General features: G+C 41.3%; 1 protein-coding gene across 2 annotated transcripts in view; it reads left to right on the top strand.

Moving 5' to 3' along the window:
- CALN1 (calneuron 1) overlaps window positions 1-21,589 on the top strand; it is a 722,396-nt gene that overhangs the window by 572,469 nt on the left and 128,338 nt on the right. The gene's annotated exons all lie outside the window — the stretch shown is intronic.

The raw sequence follows: 21,589 nt of genomic DNA, 5'->3' as shown, positions 1-21,589 counted from the left end.
CCTTGCCAAGTTATGCAAATGTGAACCAGACATTACACTCAAATCCTTCACAGCCGCCTGAAGAGACAAGATAAATAATTAAAAGAGAATCCATTTAACTTTCAATTATAACATCTCTTTTATTTGCTCATAGTGCTTGTCTCCATTTGTGACCATACCTGACTCCCCTGTTTACCTGCTTGGTGTATGCTGCCTGCATCAGACACTAAGCTCCCTGAGGGCAGGCCCACCTCTGTTTGGCCAACAATTGCATCTCCAGCCCCCTGGCAATAACAGCCACTCAGTAAGAATGCACTCATTGTTGCCTAATGGAAATGTGCACAGGAGGCTATAGGAACCAAAGGTTACCTGCCTCAACCTGGGGAGTCAAAGACAACTTTACAAAGAAAATAATGGCAGAGTTGAGTTGGCCAGGATGTATCTGGGAAGAGGGTAGGATGGCAGCAGAGGGGCAGTGTGGTGGTACAGTGAGAAAGGGTTTTCAAAGCCAAGGACCAAGGACAGATTGTGTGTCCCAGGCTAGACATGGAAGAGAGCACCTCCTCATCTACTTTTAAAAATCTGCAGATTAAGATTTCTTACACACTAAATGCCATAATTTTAATCCTAACATGGAAGATATTTCTTTTTTATATAGTTTATTTTTCAACCACTAAGGGACATTGGGGTTATTCTGAATATTATAGCACCTCACTTAGGAAAATCAGTCCATTCTAAAAATATATGTATTAAGGTTGTTTTTTGTCATCTTCTTTCTCATCTCATTTATATAATTGCAATGTTTCAGGGAATGCTTTTGTGCTAAGGTTTAAGTATCAGTAAATAAGAATCATTGTTGAGCCATTGGAAAGAAATTCTACTAGAATGCTAAAAGAGGAAGAAATCTGTATAACTTACTTATAAGGTTTTTTTTTAATTATTATACTTTAAGTCCTGGGGTGTGGTGCATGTGCAGAACATGCAGGTTTGTTACATAGGTATACACGTGCCATGGTGGTTTGCTGCACCCATCAACCTGTCATCTACATTAGGTATTTCTCCTAATGCTCTCCCTCCCCTAGCTCCCCACTCCCCAACAGGCCCTGCTGTGTGACATATCTCTCCCTGTGTCCATGTGTTCTCATTGTTCAACTCCCATTTATGAGTGAGAACATGTGGCGTTTGGTCTTCTGTTCTTGTGTTAGTTTGCTAGAATGATGGTTTCCAGCTTCATCCATGTCCCTGCAAAGGACGTGAACTCATCCTTTTTTATGGTTGCATAGTATTCCATGGTGTATATGTGCCACATTTTCTTTATCCAGTCTATCACTGATAGGCATTTGGGTTGGTTCCAAGTCTTTGCTGTTGTGAACAGTGCCACAATAAACATACGTGTGCATGTGTATTTATAGTAGAATGATTTATAATCTTTTGGGTATATACCAGTAATGGGATTGCTGGGTCAAATGGTATTTCTAGTTCTAGATCCTTGAGAAATTGCCACAAGGTTCTTACACCTAGTTCAGCTTATATGTTTGCCACTAATAATGAAGAGAAATTCTTTAATCAGGTATGTGTCAGGCATGTGTGCTCAATAAAACTATACATGGAGAAAGTATGTATTATGCCCATTTTACAGATGAGGAAACTGTCCATCAAAAAACTAATTTGTCATCCAGGAGCGGTGGCTCATGCCTGTAATCTCAGCGCTTTGGGAGGCCGAGGCAGGCGGATCATAAGGTCAGGAGATCGAGACCATCCTGGCTAACACGGTGAAACCCCATCTCTACTAAAAATACAAAAAATTAGCCGGGCGTGGCGGCAGGCACCTGTAGTTTCAGCTACTCGGGAGGCTGAGGTGAGAGAATGGCATGAACCCAAGAGGTGGAGCTTGCAGTGAGCTGAGATTGCGCCACTATGCTCCAGCCTGGGTGACAGAGCAAGACTCCATCTCAAAAAAAAAAAAAAAAATTCACCCCAGGTCAAACAGTAACCAAGTGATGGAGACAAGACTTAAAAGCAAGTGTGTTTGTCCTTGAAGCCTGTGCCTTCATAAACTATTTACAGGCCAGTACAGGTACACCTAAAGAGCAGGGTACAGATACAGACCAGTGTTTCCAAAATCGTCTTCCTTGGATCTCATTCTGCAGGAAGTACATAGTGGCATGATACTTTTTGGATAAACATGTCTGCGATACTTTAAACAACTTGTTTCATTGCAAGACTTAGCAGAAGCTTTCATATGCTTTTGAACATTGTGCCTTCCCAAGAAGGAGAAAAGCATGTGTTTACTCTGCAGACTTTTTATGACCACAGAATGATCTCTTTTTTTTCTTTCCCTCATGGTGAGCTACTCACCTGCCTCTCAGAACCAGGCTCAGGAACACGTCGGGAAATATTGGCATTAGATAATAAATACCACTTAGAGACCTAAGAAATCCCTTTTAGTTTGAGTTCAGCTTCAACTAGGTCCTCCTGAACCACTAGTAACTTTATGCCAGGTTCTCACAGCATCATTGTAGGGTTTTGTGTGTGGGTGTGTATGTGTGGGGGGCATATTATTTTCTCTCTGTTTCAAATGCACTCTCTTTACTCTACCATAGTGTCTTCCTGGAAAACCAGTCTTCCTTTGCTTCTTCTTTTACTAACCCTCCCCTGACTCCCTTAGGCCAGTTTGGGCCCCACCTTTTCCATACTCACAGTGTCTCTTGCATATTGTTCTACTATAGCTTTTATCACTTACAATTGTAATATTCTGTTTACTTCCTGCCAACCCAGTGGATGATAACTGCATTGAGATCAGGGAGTGTATCTTCTTCTGTAGATATTTCTACCACCTAAGACAATGACTCTCAAAATGACTGGGACATTCAGTCCATGCTGAATGAATGAATGAATGAATGAATGAATGAATGAAGTCAGCCTCACTACTTTGGTAATGTGTGGGTTAAATGAATTTAAATAGCTGGATACAAGCCAGCTGGTGGAGAGTCTTACATTCAAGGCTTTGACGTTTGTACCTTATCATGTAGGCAGTGTGAAGCCTTTAAAAGATTTTGAGTGGGAAATTTGAATAAGGAATTTTAAAATGGCATTTAAAGATGATGAATCTGGGAGGCCAGTCTGAAGACAAGATGCCTGTTAAGAAGCGTGGCAGCATCGGACATTAGGTGGTGATGGCAAAGACAGCCCTCATTGCTTATGTATAGAATTGGCTTTAAATGAAAGATGAGGTGAGCATTTCAAACACATTTCATTCAAAAGCAGATATCATTATGGAGCACTATAAGGGACATAAAGATGAAAAATGCATGCTCCTTGCTCTCCAAAGTCTCTTAAAGAGATCAATTCAAGATGCCCACAAATAATAAAATATGGCAAACTATAAGCGTGTTTTATAATGCAACCAAAGAAAGTAGAACTAGGAAAACAATGGAAATTCCAAATGAGTAGTCTGGGAGTGTCTTACAAAAGAAGGAAGACTTGGAACATAGCTTTAAGAGATGGATAGAATTCCAAGGAGCTGAGGGCTCAATTAGGCATTTGGTGGACAGTAGGAATGACCTTTCCCTAGTGACTCTCAGCAAATGTCCTTGGTCTAGGGTGGTTTAGGTTGACTTTCTTCCTTCTGGGAACATGCATTTTGTGCCTGAGAAGGTGAAGGGGTAGTCTTTGTTTCCCACGCTGTCTTCAAGTATTTCAGGCCTAGTGCCAACAATTTCTCCTTCCAGATTTTCTCATTCTTGTGCTTGTATGCAAAAACAAACAAGCAAAAACCTTGGCATGCCTCAGTTCTCCCAGTAGGAAAGCAGTCTACATACCCCACCTCCTAAATCATCAGAAACCCTACAAGGGCTGAGTTATTGTTTCCATTTTACAGTTGGAATAAGTTGAGGCCCAGAGCTGTTAGCATATTTGCTGAATTTCAGTCTTAGATCAGCTCATTATTGAGAAATCCTGATTCACGCAGATGCATTGTTTCAAAGGAAGCAATTTTATCAGTAACCTGCCTCATGACTCTTTGAGAGTCTTCAGGTGGATAAAGATGGCAAGAGACACATTATTCTCAGGTCCTCATAAAAATAATTCAGCCAGGCAGCACACATGTGTGTGTACAGTGTCTTAATGTTCATAAGAAAGGTGATAAGCAAGTATAGATTTGTGTTTTACAAAGCACTCATTTGTGCATGATTTAATTTGATCCTTATGCAATTCCTATCTTCTAGGCAAGTCAGGGGTTATTATCCACATTTTATAGCTGAGGAAACTGGAGCAAAATAAAAACTGAAGAGAATCATTTTATAATGCATACCATCGACCCTAAATGCATTTGGTCCTGAGTCTGGATTTTCATATCTGAGGTTTCTTTCTTTTTCCAGTTTCACTGAGACATAGTTAACAAATAAAAATTGTGCATATTCAAGGTGTACAATGTGATGATTTGATATACACATACTTTGTGTAAGAATAATCACAATTGATATGGTTTGGTTCTGTGTCCCCCACCTAAATCTTACCTTGAATTTTAATAATCCCCACACGTCAAGGGAGGGACCAGGTGGAGGTAATTGAATCATCCCTATGTTGTTCTCATAAAAATGAATGAGTCTCATGATCCGATGGTTTTTTAAGCATCTGGCATTTCCTCCCCACCACTTGCACTCATTCTCTCTCCTGCCGCCCTGTGAAGAGGTGCCTTCTGCCATTATTGTAAGTTTCCTGAGGCCTCCCCAGCCATGCAGAACTGTGAGTCAATTAAACCTCTTTTATTTATAAATTACCCAGTCTCAGGTATTTCTTTATAGCACTGTGAGAATGGACTAATACAGCAATCAATTAATTAGCATATTCATCACCATTTATAGTTACCATTTTGTATGCATGTAGGGCAAGGATACTTACAATCTGCTCTCATCAAGTTTCAAGTATATAATAGTGTTATTAACAATAATCGCCATTCTGTACATTAGATGTCTAGAACATATTCATCTTGCAACTGAACATTTGTATCTTTTGACCCACATCTATCTCCCTATTTCTACCACCCTCCAACCTCTGGCAACCTGCCTCATCCTGGGGTTTCTGAAAGTTCCTCAGCCTTTTATTGCATTTCCAAATGTATCGTTGGACCATGCGACAATTCCAGTGAAATCTCCTGGAAGAAGCAGCACTGTGCTTTTGCTGCTCTGAGCTGAAGGTTTCCACACCTCAGAAAAACACCTTCTCAACTAGCTCATTACCATTTCTTAGGCTGTTACATCCATTGTCTTTAGAGGAAATATGTTGATTGGTGTTTGTCTTCTCTGTGAGCTATAAGGTGGAAAATGGGACCTTTTGTCCCTGACTCTCTGTGGGAAGCCCTCACAGTCTGATAAAAACCCCAGCCGTCCTCAGACAACATGATGCTACAACGTCAGAAGACTCTCTGTGGGCCCAGGGAAAGAAACTCAATGGATGTTCAGAACCCATGCTATTTATACGCCAAGGCATTTTTTTTTTTTTTTTTGCTTCTTCAACTTTTAAGTTCTAGGGTACATGTGCGGATGTGCAGGTTCATTACATAGGTAAACGTGTGCCATGGTGGTTTGCTGCACAGATCATCCTAGCATCCATTAGCTATTCTTCCTGATGTTCTCCCTCCTCCCCCAGCACAGGTGCCCAGTGTGTGTTGTTCCCCTCCCTGTGTCCAAGTGTTCTTATCGTTCAGCTCCCACTTATAAGTGAGAACATGTGGTATTTGGCTTTCTGTTCCTGCATTAGTTTGCTGAGGATAATGGCGTCCGGCTCCATCCATGTTCCTGCCAAGGACATGATCTCATTCCTTTTTATGGCTACATAGTATTCTGTGGTGTATATGTACCACACTTTCTTTATCCAGAAAATCACTGATGCCTTTCTTCTCCTCTGCCCACTCTGTGCCTGACTCTTCCCTTCATTCAAAAAAATTCACATTTGTGTCAAACCTGTCCTCTGCTTGGTTTCAGGTGATTGATTCACCGTCTTCTGTGAGGAAGGAGTCTACATTTTACCTCCCAAGTCATCTCTCTCTTCCTGGACTAAGAATGTTTGATTGACTAACAGATATGTTTATATCACTAGTATATGCTCAAGATCCTCTTTCTTATACTACTATCCTAGGCAAGCTTGATGGGAACATCCCTTTGTGTTTCTAGAACCCACCTCCAAGCTTGGCTGAAGTGTTGCATCCCACATTAAAAACAAATAATCCTTACCATTGATTTCTAGGGAAATTCACTCTTTTAAGATTTGCTGGGCTGGAGGTGGAAGTGGAGGGACAGGCCAGGGAGGAAGAATCCTGTTGTCTTATTGCCCTATTGCTTTAATTCATTTCCAGAAATGGTGAGGCTGGGGTTGTGACATTTTAGGTACTAGATACATGTTGCTGCAGATGTGCAGTGACAGTGGTGCCCCCTAATCCTGGGAGTTGGAAGGATGGGTTGGAAGGATGGGTTTTCTTTCTCAAGAAATTGCAAGCTGGGTCCACTAAAGGTAGTTTCTTATCCTCAGGCTCTACCTCTCGGGCAGATTGGTTTTGTTTTTTGTTTTTGGGGTTTTTTTTTTTTTTTTTTTTTTGGAGACAGAGTCTTTCTCTGTCGCCAGACTGGGGTGCAGTGGCTTGATCTTGGCTCACTGCAACCTCTGCCTCCCCAGTTCAAGCGATTCTCCTGCCTCAGCCTCCTGAGTAGTGGGAACTACAGGCATGCACCACCATGTGCAACTAATTTTTTTGTATTTTTAGTAGAGGCAAGGTTTCACCATGTTGGCCAGGATGGTCTCCATCTCTTGACCTTGTGATCTGCCCTCCTTGGCCTCCCAAAGTGCTGGGGTTACAGGCATGAGCTACTGTGCCCGGCCCAGATTGGTATTTTAATACATAGTTGCTTGACATCCAGCAGGCCATGTCTTCATTCCTAGACATTTGGTTTCAGAGCCTAATGTGATTGCTTTGAGAGGAAGAAGTGAGAAAGAAGAAAGGGGTTGTCAGAAACCTACTTGGTTCACCTGTCTTCAAAAGAAAGCCCCACTGAGATGGCCTCATTGCTTTTCTCATTTCTAAGGCAGTCATTACAAGTGTGGTTGAGAGTTAATCTTCCCTTGGGCTTTTGTTGCACTGAAGAGCTTGGCCCCCTAAGCGGGTAAGATTAGGCCTGTAACAGAGAATTAAGGTTGCAAAAGGAGAAAATTAACCTCCTTGAACGTTGACCTGGAGAGACCCAGGGCAGTAGAGACTAATCCCTCTGCGACATTGCCTTAAGTAACACACAGGAAGTGTTTGTGTACCGGCGTCCTGTTGCCACCATTATTTAGTTGTAGGGTGTATATCCTTCAGTAAGAGTTAAAAACATTTTGCAAACTTTATTTTTTTCTTGTAAACTAAGTTTTTTCTTGTAAACTTGTTTAAGTTCCTTATAGATACTGGATATTAGACTTTTGTCGGATGCGTAATTTTAAAAAGTGGGCAAACGACACGAACAGACACTTTTCAAGAGAAGACATACATGTGGCCAACAATCATAGGGAAAAAAAGCTCAGCATCACTGATCATTAGAGAAATGCAAATCAAAACCACAATGAGATACCATCTCAAACCAGTCAGAATGGCTATTACTAAAAAGCCAAAAAGTAGCAGATGCTGGCAAGTTTGTATAGTAAAAGGGACATTTATACTTGCTGGGAATATAAATTAGTTCAATCATTGTGGAAGACAGTATGGTGATTCCTCAAAGACCTAAAGACAGACATATCGACATATCATTTGACCCAGCAATCCCATTACTGGGTATATACCCAAAGGAATATAAATCATTCTATTATAAAGACACATGCATGAATATGTCGACTGCAGCACTATTCACAATGGTCAAGACACAGAATCAATCTAAATGTTCATCGATGACAGACTGGATAAAGAAAATGTGGTACATATACACCATGGAATACTATGCAGCCATGAAAAGAACGTGATCACGTCCTTTGCAAGGATAAGGATGGAGTTAGAGGTCATTATCCTTAGCTAACTAATGCAGGAACAGAAAACAAATACTGCATGTTCTTCCTTATAAGTGGGAGCTAAATGATGAGAACACATGGACACATAGTGGGGAACAATACACACTGGGGCCTTTTGGAGGGTGGAAGGTGGGAGGAGGGGAGAGGATCAGGAAAAATAATTAGTGGGTACCATGCTTAATATCTGGGTGATGAAATAATCTTTACAACAGACCCCCATGACACAAGTTTACCTATGTAACAAACCTGTGTTTTTTACCCTTGAATTTAAATGTTAAAAAACAAAACCTTTGCTTTTGGAGAAATGGTGTGAAAAATTAAAGAATTTCAATTCTGCTGCTTACTAGCTCATAAACTTGGGCTGGCTGCTTAACCTCAGTCCTTCATTTCTGTCATCCATAAACCAGGGGCAATAATTCCTAACCCACCCCTTGTACAGGCTTGTGAGGAAGCTCGAATAGATAATGTGTATGAAACCTTTTGTAGCATCTACAGATGTACCACTGTGAACATGACTGATCTTTTCTGATCTCAGAAGCTAAGCAGGGTCAGACCTGGTTGGTGCATGGATGGGAGAGCACCTGTGAATACCAGGTGCTGTACCCCTTAGCTGGGTGTGATGGTGCATGCCTGTAGTCCAAGCTACTCAGGAGGCTGAGGCAGGAGGATCACTTGAGCCCGGGAGTTTGAGGCTGCAGTGAGCTATGATTGTACCACTGCATTCCAGCCTGGGCAACAGAGGGAGAGCCTGTCTCTAAAACAGTAAGTACATGTTTAAAAACAATAAAACCTTTTGCAACTTGTATTGTACTATGGGAGTGGGAAGGCTTTTGCCACCAACATCCTTCTTTCTTATACTTAAAGAGAAGCCTGGCCCTGAATTCTACAGTTAGTACCTGCAGTGAGCGCTGTTGAGCTCCTCGGCTGAAATGTCATCCCCAGGAGGTTGCTGCCTCTCTGACCTTTTGAAGAATTCCCCACTAAAGGAGGTTTCAGAAGCCAGCTCATACCATCCTAAGAGTGGCTATGAGGCTTTCTGTGGAAAAGTGCAGAGAACTCACCTAATGCACAGTGGAAGTGACTTACTGCTGGAATTTGAAATTGATGACAGCCGCCTTCCATGCCCCGGCCTGGTCAGCTCCTCATTTCTCTTTTTACTTTTCACTTTCCCTCTTTCGGGTGAAAGTTATCAGCTGCAACCAGATGGGATGAGGTAACCCCGAGTGGATCATGCACATCCTGGTCTTGTTCTTTGCCTGTTAAAGTTGACTAAGTAGATAAACACTCGCAGCTCGCCACCTTCATGTGCTTATCCTGGATGCTCTTCTCAGACTCTGCTTGATGGGTACTGCTTTGCAATCAGCTTAGCACCCCAAGCTTCCCCTCCAAGGAATTCTGGCTCAATCATAGCCCTGGCTCAGTCCGTCAAGTTGGTAGCGGCAGAAACTGCTGAGTCTGCCAATCTCATTTGTGGATTGTTTTTACAAGTGGATGCCCTGGAACTGAATTCTGAAAACCAAAGTCAGGGCTGCCAGATCGATAGTTCAGGCCATAACGGAATCATTGGACATGGATTCCTGGGATCCGGAGAATAATCCCAACCCCCAAACCCATGGCACCCTGAGTCGGATGTGTAGCTTCTTAGGTTGTGCAGACATAACTTACTTCCTGCCAAATTCCTGGGTTCTCTCTCTCCTGCCAAGTTCAGCAGGAACTCAGTTATATCTGCCGGGTGAGTCCTACCTGAGAAAGAGCCAAAGCTGGAAGCAGTGGATTGTTTTAAAAATTCCCTACCTTGCATTAAAGACAAAAAAGTTCCAAGCCACATTGCTGGTACTAAACGCAAACATGCACCATCATGTGTGGCTGGTTTCTGTGGTTTTAAATTGCTGCAAGTATCACAGTTGCAACTGTGTTCAACAGGAAAACTGCCTTGAAAACACTTGAGATCTTAGAGCAACTACACCTTCCAATTGCCAGGAACTTTGGTTTGGCAGGGCACTGTGTCTGTTATCATCAACTGGGACCACTGAGAATTTGCTGAGGGAACTGAAGAGGGCTCTGGCGCAGCAGAAAGTCTCAGGTTCCATAAGACGTAGCTTGTCAGGATTTTCTGAAATCACTAGGCAGCTGGACCTCCCTTCTGTTTGGCCGGCCACTGAAGCCTTTCTCTTCTCATCTCACGCAGAGGACTAACGTTCACTGAGGTCCACTTTAAAGCATGGTCCTACTTAGTTAGTCCTGGAGTGAAGAGGCCCAGATCTTAGGATTGAGCCCTGTTCACCCAGTTAGCTTTGCAGCGAGGAAAAAAGTAATCCACAAGCAGAGACTGCCCCCTGACCATAGCCTATGGAATCAATGACCCCTGCAATTCCCCTGACCGTGGCGTTCTGGGATTTGGTGAAGCCCCTTCATGTGTATGAAAGACAAGGATCACGATTCTTCTGATGGAAACTCATCTTCATCGTTACTTTATCAGGGCAGGATATCCTGAAAACCTCCATTTTTATCAATGTAAGAGTGAGAGATTTTATTGCAGCTAAAGGCAGGAAGAAAAATGTGTACAGAGAGGCCCTTCTGATTTAGTGAGTCATTCATATCTTAGCACATCGTCCTTTCATTCTAGGCAGAATTTTAATCAGAGGTGAAACTTATTCACAGGGAAAGTCATCTCATTTTTCATCTGTACACCCACCTGCACAGACATACTTAAGATTTTTCTCTCTGCCCAGCTCCTGAAGTTCTAATCAGAGATGGAGAGCTGAGGTTTTATAATAATAATTTACTTTTATTGATATTAGTACATCACAATGTTCTGGGAATGTCAGGTTCTTCTGCCTCTCGGGTACTAAGCTGACGGGCAAATAAAGGACCCCAACTGGTCTCAAACAAACTAAAGGACGTACTACACAGTAAATAGGCATCCGATGAGTACCGAGCCTGATTGCTTGCACTGAATACCAGCGCTGCTGCTGAGACGAATCCCCAGGGTGATGGCATACCCTCAGATCAATGCCAAGATCTCTGCACATTTGAAATGTAAAATATAAGCAATCCATGATTTCCTAGGCTAATGTGATTCTCAGCCAATGTGGAGACTTGACAGGTTATTTGTCAAAGTGTGGGGCCTGGTTTGGGTTTCAATCAGCTACCAAAATACAGGGTTTGTGCTTGTTTCAGCAATCCCAAAATGGCACAGTCATTGTCTGCTGGCGCCAGTAAGGACTTTGAAGATCAACTAGTCCCAGACTTTCATTTTACAGTTGAATTTGGGGATTTGTTGAAGTTCACACAGCAAGATGGGTGACAGACCTGAGACAGGAACCCAATTTTCCCACCTCCTCCTACAAGTTCATACCCGAGTGTATATCTCAGAGCACCTAGCAAATCACTTCTGTTGGGCGTTTATTTTCTTTTTGGCTTTTGCTGTCTGTTTGGGAAAATGTTTGGTGCAAATAACAGAAACTGAGTCTTACACTAAGCACAAAAGCAATACATTGGGAGGGTATTGGTAGTGCTCAGGTTCATAGGACAGTTCGAGAAACAAGCTGAGAAAAAAAGGTGCAGGAAACAAGGGTAGCTTCAGGGGGACTAGACGAGGAAATTACTGACAGGATTAGCAAGGTGAGACTGCTAGAATCTGCTAGAATGAGTGAGCCCTTTTTTTCTCTGTTCTTACATAACTCCACTCAAGAACAAAAGTCTCTAGAGAGACTTTCATCTCTAGACCCAGTTAGTTTCTTGGTATTGCAGGCAAATGAACATGACTTCAGTGGCTTTGATACCCTGGGGAAATGGTGCAGTTGGCCCAGCTTGGGTCATCTGTCTGTTAAGTGTGGATGCAGGACAGCCAGAACCAACAAACGTTCAGTGCGTGGACATTACTGGTGTTCACCAATATTTCCTGATCTCCTCGCCTTCTGGCACGTAAGAGGAATGTCCTCCCCAACCCTTGGAAGTTAGATGTAGCTGTGTGGCTTGATTTGGCTAATGAAACTTGGGCAAAAGTGATATGGGTTGGTTTGGGGATGGAAGCCTTTAAGAGCTGCTGTGTGGTTCTCCATCTTTCCCCACCATGGCAAACTCTCAGGTCTGGCGTCAACATGGCAGCATCATAAGATGGTGGAATCTCTGTCATCCTGGGTGATACAGTTTGGCTGTGTCCCCATCCAAATCTCACCTTGAATTGTAATAATTCCCATGTGTCAAGGGTGGGACCAGGTGGAGATAACTGAATCATACTCTTCTTGTGATAGTGAATAAGTCTTGTGAGATCTGATGGTTTTATAAATGGGAGTTCCCCTGCACAAGCTCTCTTGCCTACTGCCTTGTAAGACGTACCTTTACTTCTCCTTTGCCTTACACCATGATTGGGAGGCCTCCCCAGCCATGCTGAACTGTGAGTCCATTAAACTTATTTCTTTTATAAATTACCAAGTCTTAGGTAGTATCTTTGCAGCAATGTAAGAACTGACTAATACACAGGGTCTCTAAGGGGTTATCATCACCTGAGACTTCGGGGTAGTTAGAATTAATTGCATAACTCAACAGTCCTGACAAATGCATCCCCTTTGTACAGTGTTCTATCGAGTATTCAGAGAATGGAAACCAAGTGGTAACAAGTGTCCCCTGTGCAACTTGGGGAGAAATCTGCCTTGCAACTTGAAACACCATAAATATGACAAAAAGGTGTGGAGGCCTGTCATTTTACACCAGACCTGTTCAGATGAGTGTCTGCCTAATTTCATTGTGTCAATCTGAGATGCCCAGACTTAGAATATTATTATTGGATAATAATCTAATATTCCAAGGCTCATTAGCGTCACATCCATTGGAATCCATGTGAAGTATAGAAAGTCTTTACTAGCAATCTGCTTTTTTTAACCAGTAAGTGTTTGTATAAGGAGGAATAAATGGTGTGCTTGCATGAGAAACATATGTGAATCCTTGCGTATCTGATTTTATCTCAAGGAAATTACGTTTGACAAATAAAGATGGCTTGCCACAATGAGAAACTCAAAATTAAAAGTCATACAGGCTGGGCACAGTGGCTCATGCCTGTAATACCAGCACTTCCGTAGGGGTGAAAGGATCACTTGAGCCTAGAAGTTCAAGGCCAACCTGGGCAACACAGCAAGACCCTATCTCTAAAAAATAAAAATTAGCTGGGCGTGTTGGTGCCTGCCTGTTGTCCCAGCTGCTCAGGAGGCTGGGGTGGAAGGATCGCTTGAGCCTAGGAGGTTGAGGCTGCAGTGAGCTATGACTGCACCACTGCACTCCAGCCTGGGTGACAGAGCAAGACTTTGTCTGCCTGTCAATCAATCAATCAATAAAATGTCACAGAGAAGTCATTAAGGTTATATTTCCAGAAATGAAACATGAACAAACATCGAAGTGCCCAATTAGACATTGCTGGATCCCTGAAAGGACATCCCTGGATAGAAGGTTGAGAACACCCTGATTTGCCCTGAATCAACAGACCAAACTGACTCATTGGAACTGGGGGTGGACACATTGACTTGGCTTTGTCCAGCTTAAGCTGTTAGTGGGTTGACCACTGTGGGAGCCTCTGCCTCAGTTCCCTTTCACAATAAGGAGGACACTTCAGTCCTTGCTCGTCCTTACTTTTTAGAGGATATGGTAGAGATATCATGTGAGGCACAGGAGAGAAGGTTTTGAATTAAAACAGCTAGTTATGCATTGTTGTGTTTATTTTTTTGGTGCATTTCTGTGTCCTTTTAAAGATATCTACTTTTCTCGTAAATCAGCAAACTTTGGAAATTAAAGAAAGGAATTTTTATCTTCTATTCCCAGCCAGACTTCCAGGGTCACCTTTAGGTTTGATCTTTTTCCAGGCTTCTCAGAAACCTTTCGATGTTAACTTTGTGATTTATGTTCTGTCTTCACTTTGCATTGAAAGTAGCTTTCCTTGATCAAACCCCAGGTTTTGCAATTGAGCCTAAATTGGAAGAAAAATAATTCCAAAATTTTTTTAAAAGCCCATGATTTTAAAAAGAATTATATGGTATAAGCATAGGGGAAAAGTCAAGTTTTGCAGTACCTGGAGTTCAGATTTTTGAGAGACGAGGACCAAAAATTGGATGACTTTGGGTGGAGGCCTGAGACAAAGGAGGCCACCAAAGGTTTCAGGAGGTCAGACAGAGAAAACAGGATTTGATCTGAGCTCACTGGAGGCATGAAGTGAGAAGCCTAGAAAAAAAAAAAATCATTCATCTGAAGGGTAACAGAGCAAAGTAAAAATGACTGGAGCAATAACCCGAAAGCTAGACCTGAAATCCACAATTATCTGGTATATGAAACATTTCTGATTCAAAAGAGCAGTTGTTTCAACATTGACCCCACGTCCACATGCACACACACGCATGCACATACACATGTTTTGTTAATCCTTTGTCCCTGGGGACAGGATATCATCAAATCTAACACGTTTGAATACAAAATAAGCGCATGACAAGTCATTTTATAGACTGGTGGAAGAACTGGAAGTGTGTGCTCTGCACGTTACAAATACCAGCTGCATAATGGGAACTGAATTGTTTTCATCTCCTAAGGATATCTACATCTGAGAATTCACAGGTAGGACAGTATGCATTGTTCCTGGAACATAATAAGTACTCCATACAGGTTGGCAACTATTGTTATTATACAGTCATTTAATTCTCAGCAAGACCTAGCAAAGTAGGTATTATCACTTTTAAACCACGAATAGACTTGAGGGCCCCCAGAAGTTAAATAATTTGCTCCAAACTCACCTAGGGGAAGGACTGAAATTGGAGTCCAGGTCTTTTTCTAGCTCCAAACCCAGTTCTGATTCACAGCTTTATTCTACTGATGCTGAGGTACTGTGTGGTGTGCTTCATAGTTGATGCATGGAGAATCACTGACCTTTGCAAACGAGAAAAATAATGCGGCTGTGCACATTGCCCCCAATTTGTCCTTCTGGTTTGCAGCCCAGGCCTGTGTCATATTGACTTCACAGGGAGAGCAGCGCAGCATTCTGGAGACCCTTGCGATGGAACACATCAAGCCTTCATTAAGTTGTGGGGGTGTGTGTGTGTGTTTAAACCTCATTTCTGTTTAAAAGTAAATTGATTTAGCAATTTGCACAGTGCCTCCCTGGACCATACTTTATGAAGTGGAACCATCACTTAAATGTTCAATTATCCAAAGCTGAAAAGGCCAGAGGAAGCACACATAAACCACACCCAGAGAATGACTCCCCGCTGCTCAGTCAGCTGCGCCTGGCCCAGGGTCGATGCAAGCAAGCTGCAAAAAGGCAGGATGGCACCAGGCCCTGCCCCCTACCTCTGTCACCTGAACTGGGTGGGGAAACCTCCTCATCTAGATGCCCAGATGCACAAAGGTAGCAAGTGAAACAGAGCTGCAGACCTGAACATTACATGCAGCCTTTTTGTTATTAATTTTGCAAAAACAGACATCGTGAACCTATTTGCCACCTGGGCAACCCAACTGCAACCCTTGGCTGCTGCCAGTCTTACCTCCTTGCTTTCTGTTTTGTTCTGGAAATGAGGGTCCCTGTCCTAACTCTGTCTGGATGCCAGATCTGTTTCCTTCATCATTCTCAGGAAAACTTGCATTATGTTGAAGTTTGCTCATTTGCTTGGTTTTTAAAATCTGGTTGTCCAATTTACCCCGCTACACTATAAGCTTGTTGGTGCTGGACTACATCAAGCTTGTCACCATCAGTAACAAGTGGTATCACTATCAGTGATACCCAGTGTCTGGTCTGTCATGCCTGCTCCATTTTTGTCAATGAATGAGCCCATCCAAGCTTTCTGCCTGGCTCCTAACCAAGGTTTCTGACCTGACTTTTACCTGTCCCTATTGCCCTGGGCTTTGCAACTCTAGTGACTCCTATGTTCCTCCCTGAATTCTGAATTCCGTCTGCATCTCCCCACCCATTCAGAGTCTCTGGATCAATATCTAAGCTCCTCCTCACTGCCTGCTGGCTCGTGGCCCGGGAAATACGTGGTCTACCTCTAAATTGCACTTCCCAAAGTCTGGAAAATGGAAAGTTCCGCACAACTGCTGCCAGATTCCACAACATCTCACATTTACAGGAATGATTGCCAGAGCATGCCAGAAAGATGGCACCAAGCACACTGCTTCCAGCAATGATTGGGAGTGTCCATTTATTACATGGTTAGGCTTGTGTCCCTACCCAAATCTCATCTTGAATTGTAATCCCCAGATATTGAGGGAGGAACTTGGTGGGAGGTGACTCAATCATGGGGTCAATTTCCCCCATGCTGTTCTTGTGATAGTGAGTTCATTCTCATGAGACCGAATGGTTTTGTAAGTGTTTGGCAAGTTCCTCTTTTGCTTCTTCTTCTCTCTCCTGCCACTATGTGAAGAAGGTGTTTGCTTCTGCATCACCTTCCTCCATAATTGTAAGTTTCCTGAGGCCTTCCCAGCCATGTGGAACTGTGAGTCAATTAAATCTCTTTCCTTTATAAATTACCCAGTCTTGGGTAGTATCTTTATAGCAGTGTGAGAACAGACTAATACAATTTCACAGTGTTAAACCCTAGATTTTTGGGTTTTTTTATAATGATGCGTTTTTCACTTTAGAGGAAATATTCCAGGTACCTCTGGTGACTGGATTCCTAAACATTTTACTGACATGTCAGGCCCTGGAATCTTTACAGAGTTTATCTCCCACTCTATGGAGTGCATATGTCTTGCCAAGGTCTCCAGATGACTAATCCATTTCTTGCTTATCCAGCTCAGTAAGCTCAGCGTGCGACTGATGTAGAGGATCAATGAGATGTTCCATAGCATGTCCAAAAAGGCCAGATCTTTTTGGACTACATTTATGACACAAGGCAGAAAAGTTAATATAATCCTGAGTTGAGTGATATAATGGACTTTAGAGACTTTAGAGGGTACAAGGGGGGCTAGAGATTTTTAAAAAAAGGCTACACATTAGGTACAATGTACACTACTCAGGTGATGGGTACACTAAAGTCTCAGAATTCACCCCTGTATAATTCATCCATGTAACAAAAAGCCACTTGTACCCCAAAAGCTATTGAAATATAATTTTAAAAAATAAATAAACAGGCCAGGCACGATGGCTCACACCTGTAATCCTAGCATTCTGGGAGCCGGAGGCAGGCAGATCACCTGAAGTCAGGAGTTCGAGACCAGCCTGGCTAACATGCTAAAACCCCGTCTCTACTGAAAATACAAAAATTAGCTAGGCATGGTCGCAGGCACCTTTAATCCCAGCTACTCAGGAGGCTGAGGCAGGAGAATCGCTTGAACCCGGGAGGCGGAGGTTGCAGTGAACTGAGATCATGTCATTGCACCCAGCCTGGGAGAAAGAGCAAGACTCCGTCTCAATAAATAAATAAGTAAAATAAAGAAATTAAGAACAAAAACAACAAGATAAAATTCTAAGCCAAAACCATAAATGTATATTGTTACACATTCCACAGAAAATGTGAACTTTTTAAATTTTTACATTAAAAAAAGTGGCAAGTAACTTTGTATGTATTTACCATGTGCAACATAATGTTTTGAAGTATGCATATATTGTGGGATAATTAAATGTAGCCAATTAACAAATGCATGACCTCAAATAGTTATCATTTTTGTGGTGAATGCATTTGTCCACTCTGTGCATTTTTTGAGAATACTATCTATCATCACTGACTATAGTCAGCTTGCTATACAGTAGAGCTCTTGAGTTTATTTCTCCTTTCTAACTGTAATTATGTGTTCTTTCACCAGTATCTCCCCATCTCCTTCTCCCTACTACCCACCCCAGTCTCTGATAACCACCATTCTACTCCCAACTCGTATGAGATCAACTTTTTTAGATTTCACATGTAAGTGAGATTATTTGGTATTTGTCTTTCTATGCCTGGCTTATTTCCCTTAACATAATGTCCTCCAGTTCCATCCATGTTGTTGCAAATAACAAGATTTTATTCTTTTTCATGGCTGAATAGTATTCTATTGGGAATAGATACCACATTTTCTTTATCCATTCATCCTTTGATAGACACTTAGATTAATTCTACATTTTGGCAATTGTGAATACTACTGTAACAAACATGGGAGTGCAGATTCTCTTCAAACATGGGAGTACTGATTTCATTTCCTCTGGACATGTACCCAGTAGTGGGATTGCTGGATCTTAGGGTAGATGTATTTTTTGTTGTTTTTTGTTGAGGAATCTCCATAATGTTTATCATAATGGCTGCACTAATGTACATTCCCACAGTTTATAAGGGTTTCCTTTTTTTCCTCATCTTCCGAACATTTGTTATCTTTTGTCCTTTTGATCATAGGCATTCTAACTGGGGTGAGATGATATCTCATTACAATTTTGATTTGCATGTCCCTGATGAGAAGGGATGTTGAGCATTTTTTCATATACCTGTTGGCTATTCGTATGTCTCATTTTGAAAAAAATCATCTATTGAGGTATTTTGCCTATTTTTGAATTCAGTTATTTGTTTTCTTCCAATTGAGTTAAATTCCTTATATATTTTGGATATTAACGCCTTATCAGATGCATAGTTTGCAAATATTTTCCTCCATTCTGTAGGTTGTCTCTTCATTCTGTTGTTTCCTCTCCTATGTAAAACTTTTTAGTTTGATATAATCCCATTTGTCTATTTTTGCTTTTGTTGCCTGTGCTTTTGAAGTCTTTGCCCAGACCAATGTCATGAAGCTTTTCACTTATGTTTGCATGTAGTAATTTCATAGTTTTGGGTCTTACATTTAAGTCTCTAATCCATTTTGGGTTGATTTTTGTATAAGATATGAAATAAAGTTCTAATTTCATTCTTCTGCATTTAGATATCCAGTTTTCCCAACACCATTCATTGTAGGGACTCTTCTTTCTCCATCGTGTGTTCTTGGCACCTTGTCAAAAATCAGTTGGCTGTAAATATGTGAGTTTATTTCTGGGCTTTTTATTCTGTTCCTTGGGTCTATGTGTCTGTTTTTATGCCAATACCATACTGCTTTGTTTACTGTAGCTTCATAGTATTTTTTTGAAGTTAGGTAGTGTTATGCCTGCAACTTTATTTATTTATTTATTTTTTTCTTTTTTGAGATGGAGTCTTGCTCAGTCGCCCAGGCTGGAGTGCAGTGGCGCGATCTTGGCTCACTGCGAGCTCCACCTCCTGGGTTCACGCCATTCTCCTGCCTCAGCCTCCCGAGTAGCTGGGACTACAGGCGCCCGCCACTACGCCCAGCTAGTTGTTTTGTATTTTTAGTAGAGACGGGGTTTCACCGTATTAGCCAAGATGGTCTCGATCTCCTGACCTCGTGATCCGCCGGTCTTGGCCTCCCAAAGTGCTGGGATTACAGACGTGATCCACCGCGTCCAGCTGCCTGCAACTTTAAACACTAGAATTTATTTTAAATCTTGCCAATTGGATGATTTCAAAAAATGGTTTCTCATTTAAGTGAGCCCTTTTTTATTTTTTATTATAGATCTAGAGGGTAAAAGTGCAGTTTTAGCACTTTTAGCTCCTTTGGAGCTTTTTAGTGTAGCAATCACCTGAAGAGTGTATGTTGTACCCATTAAGCAATTTTTCATCCCCCACCTTCCCCTCACCCTCCCACCCTTCCAAGCTTCTAATGACTACTACTCTGTATGTCCATGTGTATACACTATTTAGCTCTTACTTATAAGTTTGAATATGTAGTATTTGACTTTCTGAGTTATTTCACTTAGGATAATGGCCTCCAGTTCCACCCATATGACTGTAAAAGACATTATTTCATTCTTTTTTATGGCTGAGTGTATATATATATATAGAGAGAGAGAGAGCACATTTTCTTTATGCAGTACTTCTTTATGAATTCCACGTCTTTGTTATTGTGAATAGACCTGCAATAAACGTACAAGAATGTAACTTATACATATCTTTTGATATAATGATTTATTTTCCTTTGGGTAGATACCCAGTAGTAGGATTGCTGGATTGAATGGTAGTTCTATTTTTAGTTATTTGATAAATCTCCATACTGTTTTCCGTAAAGGTTGTATGAATTTAGATTCCCACCAACAGTCAAAGCTCAATTGACTTTAGGTATGTTGCTTTATTTTTGGATTCTCTATTCTGTTTCATTGATCTATCCGTCTATTTGCTTTTCTTCATATCCTCTTCCAATACCGGTTTTTTTTTTTTTTTTACTGTTATTATTTATTACTAATAATACCTACTCTGGTGTAACACAGTATCTCATTGTAGTTATAATTTGCATTTCTCTGATGATTAGTGATGTTGAACATTTTTTTGGCCATTTATATATCTTTTTTTTTTGAGGCGAAGTCTTGCACTGTCACCCAGGCTGGAGTGCAGGGGCACGATCTTGGCTCACTGCAAGCTCTGCCTCCTGGGTTCACGCCATTCTCCTGCCTCAGCCTGTTCATGTCCTTTGCCAACTTTTTAATAGGGTTACTTGTTATCTTCTTGTTGAGTTATCTTCTTGTTGTTATCTTCCTGTAGATTCTGGATATTAGGACTTTGTTGGATACAGTTATTTTCTCCCACTCTTCAGGCTGCCTCTTCACTCTGTTGATTATTTCTTTTGCTGTGCATAAGCTCTTTAGTAATAATTAAGTCCTATTGTCCCATTTGTTGGTTTTTGTTTTTGTTGCATTTGCATTTGAGGTCTTAGTCATGAATTCTTTGCCAAAGTCAACGTCCAGAAGAGGTTTTTGAAGGTTTTCTTCTAGTATTTAAATAGTTTTTGGTCTTATATTTAAGTCTTTAATCTATCTTGAGTTAATTTTTGTATATGGTGAGAGATGGGGTTATTTCATTCTTCTGCATATGGCTCTCCAGTTTTTCCAGAATCGCCTATTGAATGGGGTGTCCCTTCCCCAGTGTATGTTTTTGTTGACTTTGTCAAAGATCAGTTGGCATTAGGTATATTACTTTATTTATGGGTTCTCTATTTTGTTCCATTGGTCTATGTATCTATTTTTATACCGGTACCGTTCTGTTTTGGTTACTGCAGCCTTGTACTATAATTTGAAGTTAGGTAATGTTGATGCCTTTAGCTTTGTTTGTTTTACTTAGAATTGCTTTGGCTGTTCTGGCTCTCTTTTTTGTTTGTTTTTGTTTTTGTTTTTGTTTTTGGTTCCATATGAATTTTAGGATTTTTTTTCTTAATTCTGTGAAAAATGATATTAGTACTTTGATAGGGATTGTATTGAATCTGTAGATTGCTTTGGGCAGCACTCTAATGATACAGATTCTTTTGATCCATGAGCATAGGCTATTTTTCTATCTGTTCGTGTTATCTAAAATTTCTTTTATTAGTGTTTTTCTTGTAAGGATCTTCCATCTCCTTTGTTAAATGCATTTCTAGGTATTTTATTGTTATTATTTTTGTAGTTATAGTGTTGTCAGTGGACTGGTTCAGGGTCTTGACTTCACCACCCAAAAGAATTTGAGAGCAAGTCCAAAGTAAGAGTAGGCAAAGAAGTTTATTGCGAAGCAAAAGTACACTCTGATAACTGGGTCAGAGTGTGCTGCTCAAGAATGAGACAGTGCTCACTGGC

Source organism: Mandrillus leucophaeus, unplaced genomic scaffold, assembly GCF_000951045.1.
Source record: "Mandrillus leucophaeus isolate KB7577 unplaced genomic scaffold, Mleu.le_1.0 Scaffold42, whole genome shotgun sequence".
NCBI lineage: Eukaryota > Metazoa > Chordata > Mammalia > Primates > Cercopithecidae > Mandrillus > Mandrillus leucophaeus.
Note: the sequence above shows the minus strand (reverse complement) of the source record. Positions and strands in the feature narration are given on the sequence as shown.